Source organism: Vanellus vanellus, assembly GCF_965231255.1.
Source record: "Vanellus vanellus genome assembly, contig: HAP1_SCAFFOLD_35, whole genome shotgun sequence".
Lineage (NCBI taxonomy): Eukaryota > Metazoa > Chordata > Aves > Charadriiformes > Charadriidae > Vanellus > Vanellus vanellus.
This window is the reverse complement of record NW_028128889.1, coordinates 2,004,092-2,011,969: the sequence shown is the minus strand read 5'-3', so window position 1 is coordinate 2,011,969 and position 7,878 is coordinate 2,004,092. Positions and strand designations below refer to the sequence as shown.

General features: G+C 47.1%; 1 pseudogene across 1 annotated transcript; it reads left to right on the top strand.

Annotated features, from left to right (window-relative positions):
- The first annotated feature begins 409 nt into the window (after positions 1–409).
- Positions 410–1,342, top strand: LOC309683957 (olfactory receptor 14A16-like; annotated as a pseudogene). Its single transcript has one exon. The product of its transcript is annotated as an olfactory receptor 14A16-like (transcript).
- Positions 1,343–7,878: the final 6,536 nt, after the last annotated feature.

Sequence of the window (7,878 nt, the reverse complement as noted above, 5' to 3'; positions counted from 1 at the left end):
AAAAGGAGCTGAGCGCAGGACGGATGGAGAGACCGGCTCTCCTCCTTCTGCGGTTAAGGGTATGTCCTGTTGCCTCCCAGGGATTTTTTTCTTCAAAAATGACTCCTTGTGTGGGTCTGTGGTAACAAGAGCAAAATAAAAAATAAAAGAAACCCAACCCACATATCTTTTATGCCGCCAAGGGAATTGGGAGTAATAATGGGGAAAAGCTCTTTTATATTGAAGGTAGTTCTAACCTGCGATCAATCCTGGTTCCTGTCTACCTGCACAAATGTCATCCTGGAATGACAGAGGACATTTGGGGCACTTCACTGTGACAAATGGAACAAGTTCTGCTCAGAAGTGTCTGTCCTAACTTGTCACTGTCTTTTCCTACTTTGAACAGGCTCCTCTTGTGGAGAGGGAACAAATGTCCAACAGCAGCTCCATCACTGAGTTCCTCCTGCTGGCATTCGCAGACACACGGGAGCTGCAGCTCTTGCACTTCTGGCTCTTCCTGGGCATCTACCTGGCTGCCCTCCTGGGTAACGGCCTCATCATCACTGCCATCGCCTGCGACCACCACCTCCACACCCCCATGTACTTCTTCCTCCTCAACCTCTCCCTCCTCGACCTAGGCTGCATCTCCACCACTCTCCCCAAAGCCATGGCCAATTCCCTCTGGGACACCAGGGCCATCTCCTATGGGGGATGTGCTGCACAGCTCTTTTTGTTTACCTTCTTGATCTCAGCAGAATTTTCTCTTCTGACCGTCATGGCCTATGACCACTACGTGGCCATCTGCAAACCCCTGCACTATGGGACCCTGATGGACAGCAGAGCTTGTGTCCACATGGCAGCAGCTGCCTGGGGCAGTGGGTTTCTCCATGCTGCGCTGCACACTGCACATACATTTTCACTACCTCTCTGCCAAGGCAATGCTGTGGACCAGTTTTTCTGTGAAATCCCTCAGATCCTCAAGCTCTCCTGCAGAGACACACACTATCTCAGGAAAGCTGGGCTTGTTGTGCTCAGTGCCTGTTTATTCTTCATGTGTTTTGTTTTCATTGTGCTCTCCTACGTGTAGATCTTCAGGGCTGTGCTGAGGATGCCCTCAGAGCAGGGACGGCACAAAGCCTTTTCCACGTGCCTCCCTCACTTGGCTGTGGTCTCCCTGTTTATCAGCACTTCATTTTTTGCTTACCTGAAGCCCCTCTCCATCTCCTCCCCATCCCCAAATCTTGCGATTGCTGTTTTGTACTCTGTGGCTCCTCCAGCAGTGAACCCCCTTATCTACAGCATGAGGACCCAGGAGCTCAAGGATGCCTTGAGGAAAGTGATCCCATGGACCTTGCCTCATTAACAGTAATTTGCATTCTTTTCTCTTCAGAGTACCCAGAATTTGTTTTAAACCAGGCCTCTGTTTTGTTTTATTGTTTTTTTTTTTGTGTGTGTGTGTTTGTTTTTTGTTTGTTTGCTTGTTTGTTTGTTTTTTCACTGATAATCTTTCTTTGAATTAATCACTTGGGATCATAACATTTGTCCTGTGTCTCTGTCCTCTTGTGTCTGATCCTTGAAGAACCATGTGTCATCTCTTGCCTCCCTAATAGCATCTCTGCAATTAAAGAGGATCTCCTGAGTGTGGTGCCTGAAGGCTGGGCTATCCTTGATATAGCTGCGGTTTAGAATAAACTCAAGGCATTGGACTTTCCAAGTGCCTTTCCACCTTGTTTTCTCTTTGTGTTTGGGGGAATATTCTCATGGTATCACTGGGATCTTTCAGACACCTAGCAGTTGAAAGCTCTCTTCTTGCTGTTGAGGGGAGGATGGGGACACTCCATGTCCTCTGGAGTGGGAAGGGAATGGAAACTGAGAAGGTGAAACACCCTCAAGATTAAGTCCCCCCAGGAGAAAGCACCAAACCAGGTACCCACAAACCAGGACTGTGCCGTGCTGTGGAAGGCAGTGAAGATGCAGCGGGCCCAGGGAACGGAGACTGGAGAGGTGGGGGAGCTGCCTGAGGAGCCCCAGGACTCTGGTGCTGTGCTGGGGAGCAGGGCAGGCGGGGAGGCCGAGCGGGGCAGAGGCAGTGTGGGCGGGGGATGCCCCGCAGCTGAATGCAGGAGAGCCCGAGAGTGAGCGGGCTCTGCTGGCACTTGGGGCCAGCTCCAGCCCTGGGCTGGTGGGGAGGCTGAGAGCCCGCTCTGCCCGCCAGCAGCTGCTGTGGCCTTCCGAGGGGCTGGGGCTGTGGGGGCAGTGCCCAGAACCCCGCAGTACCCTGTGGCCAGCGCTGCTGTGGGGCCAACCCAGACTGGGCTGCTCTGCTGGGCTGGGGAGAGGGCAGGGGAGGTGGGGCAGAGCCAGGGAGGCTCTGGACTGGTGTGGAAAGTGCCCAGGAGAGAGCAGTTCTTCCAAGGTCTGGGCCACATAATAATACACTGGACCAGAATGATACATAATGGTCTAACACGAAAGATGGAAAAGGTGGAGTACAACAGACCACAACACAATAGTGTGCCCGGTCCCCATGGTCCTGCCGTATGAAGATAATAACTATAATCGATCACTCCTGACAACATAACATGGTTACATGGACCATCTTTTAACAATTAACAGTCCCAATTTATATGATGGGACACCACTGAGTTACTGGGGACAGGATCGGGAGTACGGAATAGCATAGATGCTGAGGTCTTAGTGAACAGACTAACTGCTACTACCGATGATCTGACCAAATTGGAACGCCCACTACAGTCATCTTTATCAGCCTTGGGAGCAAGTCAGTGTCTCCGATCAGACATTTTACCTCATTGGGAACAAAGTGAAGAAAATGATCATCAATTAATTGCAAAAGCACTCAGAGCAACCCAAGGTAACACCTCTCTTGCCTTGAGTTGTATCCGAGCACACTTGTGGATACAGCCTATGGTAGCAGCCATTCTTAGAGAAGGAGAAGGAGGAACCCTACCACTGAAACTCGTAAACTGATTTGGACAATGCCTCAGAATTTGAAAAGCAGTTTCAATCATGGTGGCAACTCTGCAACTTCACTTATCACACGGAAAGTGATAAGATTGTTGCCTTCATCCTCGCAATACGCAATGCTTCGGTGTACACTATATACCCAATCACGGCGTTAGGACTAAATCAAAATGGAACTGTACCCTGTCCCTTAGAACAGAGAGTGTGGGCCCATCAAAAGGAGGAAAGTGACAGTTGATGCCAAGACATGCATTGTGAGAGAGCAACAAGGTATCATTTGCAAAAGTATCATTCTTGAAGCTGAAGACATCTGTTAAGATACAGAACAAAGCATCTGCCACCTTGAAATCCACCCAAATGAGATTCCTGAAACTGCCGTCATAGACATTGGAAAAGGACATGTCTGCATGCAAACATTGTGTGAATCTTTATTGATAGCTGATCTTGCTTACAACATAACCAATCAGCTTAACTTATGTGTATGCAACCTGTTCCTAATTGTTGGTTGTGATTTTATTTTCTCTGTACCAATAACTATTCATGATAATTTGTCTTTTGATTACATGATATATCACGAGCTATAGCCCACACCTATCAGAATGAGTCTAAGTATAATCAAACAGCTCCTTCACCACCCAGATTTAATCAACCTTCTACAACGAACACGAGGGACTGGATAAAAAACTATTATCACAGGCTACAGAGATGTTGAAGAAATACACTGAGTGTTAAAAAGTGTCAAAGGAGGACAAGAACACCACTGGTGGGAAGTCCTGTTTGGATGGTCTCCAAGGGCAACTGGAATACCAAACCCGGTGTTACAGCCTATCGTGATCTTACTGACTGCTGTTATATTATGCTTGCTGTTAAATATTGTCTTATACATTGCAGTTTGGAGGATGGCTAAACAAACTGCATTCCTGCAAAAATATCCCTGTGTATATAATGCCACTTAAACACATTTAACAAAATGCTGAGGAACTAACCAAACAAAAAGTCTCCCTCAAATTCTACTTGGACTGAGGCATTCCCTGTTTATAGGCATAGAGACGAGAGGCAACAAAACAGCAGCTCTACGGACGAGGTAAATTAACATTAGTCACAGGGCAGATTGTGGTGGGGAACCCCCTCTCTTTCCAGGCCACTCGGTACATGCCGTGATTTCCTCCCCACCTGAGCCACAAAATAACACACTGGACCAGAACGATACATAATGGTGTACCCTGAAAGAAAGAAAAGGCGGAGAGCGACAGACCAGAACACAATAGTGTGCCTGGTCCCTGTGGCTCCTACCCTTTGAAGATAATAACTACAATCCATCACTACTCACAACATATGGTTGTGGACACAGAGCTGGGGCATACCAGGACCTCAAGTCCTTGCAAGTTCTGGGGTTGTGTAACCAGGGGAAAGTACTGGAACGTTGCATTGTCTGAGCTGGTCCAGAGTGGAAAAGTGTCTGACAAAAGTCAATTCTCTCAGATCCTAAAAGTAGCGATTCTAGTAAAGACCCTTTGAGCTCTTCTGGATTGCAGTGGGCTGTGGCCAGTATCTCCCCTGAGTGGGGACACCGCTCAGGCTGACACCTCGAGGACTGGAAGGCCAGACTAGTCAAGCCTCAACTACTGCCCCTTGAGGAACACTGATGCATTGTGAGTATTTATCCTAAACTCGGGAAAGGGAAATTCTGACTATAGGCTAGCCTCTCTCCCACCCACCCCTCCACCTATGTGTTTGTGATATACACATTAGCTTTATGGATGTGGATATTCTGCTGTTTGTCCATGTACACGTAGGAGTTAAAAGTGGTACCTGTTGGCTCGTTAGAGCCATTATGAGTTTATAAACATTATAGCTAATATGCTATTATGAAATTCCTGATTCCAGGAATCCAAGACCTCTGTCTGTTTGGGGGTGTGTGTGCATGTGTACTTATATGCTTTCCTCGTGTATTATGTATTAACTTGAGACGTGTGCTCTTGCCCATATGTATATGTATTGATTTGGAATACTCTATAGTACGTTACTGTGAATCTTGCCATCTTCGAATCTGTAGCTAAGTCGTTGTTCAATTATTTTGTTAAATCACTTTGCAAACCTCTAAATTGGTTAATGATTAAGTGCTGCTAAAATTCCACCTCTTGATCTACCTTAAATCACTAATAAATTTTTAATCACTGTAAATCATAACTATGTCAAATCTTTCCCTCTGCTCTAACAAACCCATGGGGAGGCTTGTTCTGGAATGGCCCTCCGTGGGGCCAATTAATGCTCCAACACACTTTGGCGTTTGCTGCTGACTTTAACTCCTGGACAGTTGTTCAATCTCCTCCCAGTATCTGAGGTTCATGGGCTCAGCTCCAAATACGCCATGGGGCTCGTTAAAGTGCAGAAAGCCCAAATGAGCAACATCTCTTCTGTAATTTTCTGCAGGGCTTCCAGGCTTGTACAGCTAATTGGAGAGGTCTCAGGAGTCTGCTTACAGTGGAAGATTTCAATGTGAACTTAAAAAAATATTGGTTTTAATTTTGAAGCATATTTTATTTTATGTTTTCAGATTACAGAAGTGCTGGCAGCTTTCTCCAACTGATACTGAAGCAGAGGGTGTCCTGAGCAGATCTGCAGAGGCAGCAACAGCTGTCCCCTCGAGGTCCCCCACTGTATGTACAACTTTCCCCCCCACCTCCCCAACCCCACCACTTCTCTCGGGGGCCACCTGGGACTTGCATTCTTTTCCTACATCACATTTCTGCACTGAACTTTGTAGATGAATGTTAACAGCTCCTTTGCACCAATTCCCGCGTGATTTACCCTGAGGCTTGGCTGTAAATAGACACAGGATCCTTATTAATTTTGAACAACCATAAGTAAAATAATTATATCCATTAGTAATTAATAAATTATATTAATTATTAATTAATTATCATATAAATTATTAATGTTAATAAATTAATAAATTAATAAAAAGAAACAACATGCTTATCAACTGCACGGCAGGTCCAACACTCCAATAAGGTCCATCTTCCTCAAGCAATGACCATACATGACACATTTTAGACAAGAGCGCATAAAGTAGCAACTCCCTGAAGGACAAAGCAGTGAGAGGTGACTGAAGGAACAATGTGGAAGGAGAGGACAAAATTCCTGAGGATTAAGGGAAAGAAGATATGGCCAGAAAATACTGAACATTGCATGAAATTAACCATTTTCACATGACTTGTGGAAAAATTGTTGGATTTAGTAGTATTAGTCAATCACTTCAGCGAGTGACAAAGTGCTCACAGCTTTTTAAATGTTGACAAAATTTCTCAGGTTCTCAGGCAGAGCTCAGCATCCGTTCTTGGCCAAATTCCCAGCCCAGAGCCTTGTCACCAACTCATGTCTCTCGCGATCTCCCTGCCCATCTTCCTGTGGTCACATCTACCTGGCTGCCTCTGCCTCCTGATCCCATGCCCACCTCTAGCAAATGAAGGTGGGGTGTTGTGGGCATCATTTGACAGTCAAATGAAAAATCACTTGTCAATGTGGAAATCAATACTGAGTCACGACTGAGAAAGAAAAGAACCTGTGTTCCATCATGTGCTTGTTAACATCGTCAGACTTTGCAAAACTCTTCCTCAAAGACAGACTCTCCTAAAAATCCCTCTGCAACCGTACAGAAATTGAGATGCAAGAATAAACTCATTACAGTTGCTGCACACTAACAAGCTCCCAGGGGAAAGTCACAGGGAGTGGAGGGCCATGGCAGGAATAAAGAGGCTTGGAGGTTTAGCAGGGTCTGCTAAGGGCTGTGGGTGATGAAGCTGTTTCAGGGAATTGAAGCGGGCTTCCCTGGGGGCTGATTGGAGCACGAACTCAGAGGCTGCGATTTTGGGATGACAAAGAAAGGAGGCAGAGACGTCCTGTGTCGTGTAACCCCTTGGATGTGCCCTCTCAAGCACATGAAATGGTGATGCCTTTAGTCACCAGGAGCTCAGGTTTCCCTCAGGTCACATGAAGGGCAGAAGCATGCAGAGTGCCTACACCCCTTTGCCTCTCAGACCTGGCACTGCCCAGCTCACCCCAAATCTTTGCCTCTACCCTAAACCGAACACCTAACCTGGAGTTCTCATTGTTAACCCTTCCCTGAACACTAATGCCAAAGCTGAAACCCTCACCAGGTGCCTCAAGCCTAAATCCAAACCAAACCCCCTAATTCAGTCCCTCAACCTCCCTTCCTCTTCAACCCCTCTCGTAAGCCTCACTCATGTTTCCCAGGAGGTAGAAGGAGGAGAGGGATTGTGAGGTTTTGGAGGGAAAGGCCAGGGAGATGAGATGAGAGGTTGGGGGCAGGCAAGAGGAAGATGAAGGTAAAAGTGTCCTTTCTGGAGAGTAGGTTGGGATGTCATTTCTGCTGGAGGAAGCTGGCTGCTGAGAAGCAGCATTGTGAGGTGTTTGAGATGCCTGAGAGTTTTAGCCAAAGAGAGAAGGGAGGGTGGGGGAGGTCAAAGGAGAGGTGTCTGAGAGCCACAGCACTTGGTTGCTGTCTGTGAGGTCCCTACTCATGCCATGCTAGCCTTAACCCTGGCCCTCACCTCCAGCCCTAACCCCACCCCTTAACCCACAAAGCTGACCAGTACTCACATCAATTACAAGAAGCCCAAAGACAAATCCCAAACCCTCACCCTGAGCCTCACCCTGATCCCCAACCCTTAAAGGGAAGCTCTTACCCCTCGCCCTACCCTGAGCATTAAGTAGAAAGTCTCAGCAGAATTTTGGGTTTGCCTGAACGCAAACTGCTAACAGAACCCCCAACCCCCTAAGCCCCAGCACCCTCCCTCCAAACCCCTAACCTTCCACCTGTCCTCTGACCCACACTTGGAGCTGTTTTTCCCCTGGAGGAAGAGTGAATGCAGAGATTGTGAGGTCATTGACCAG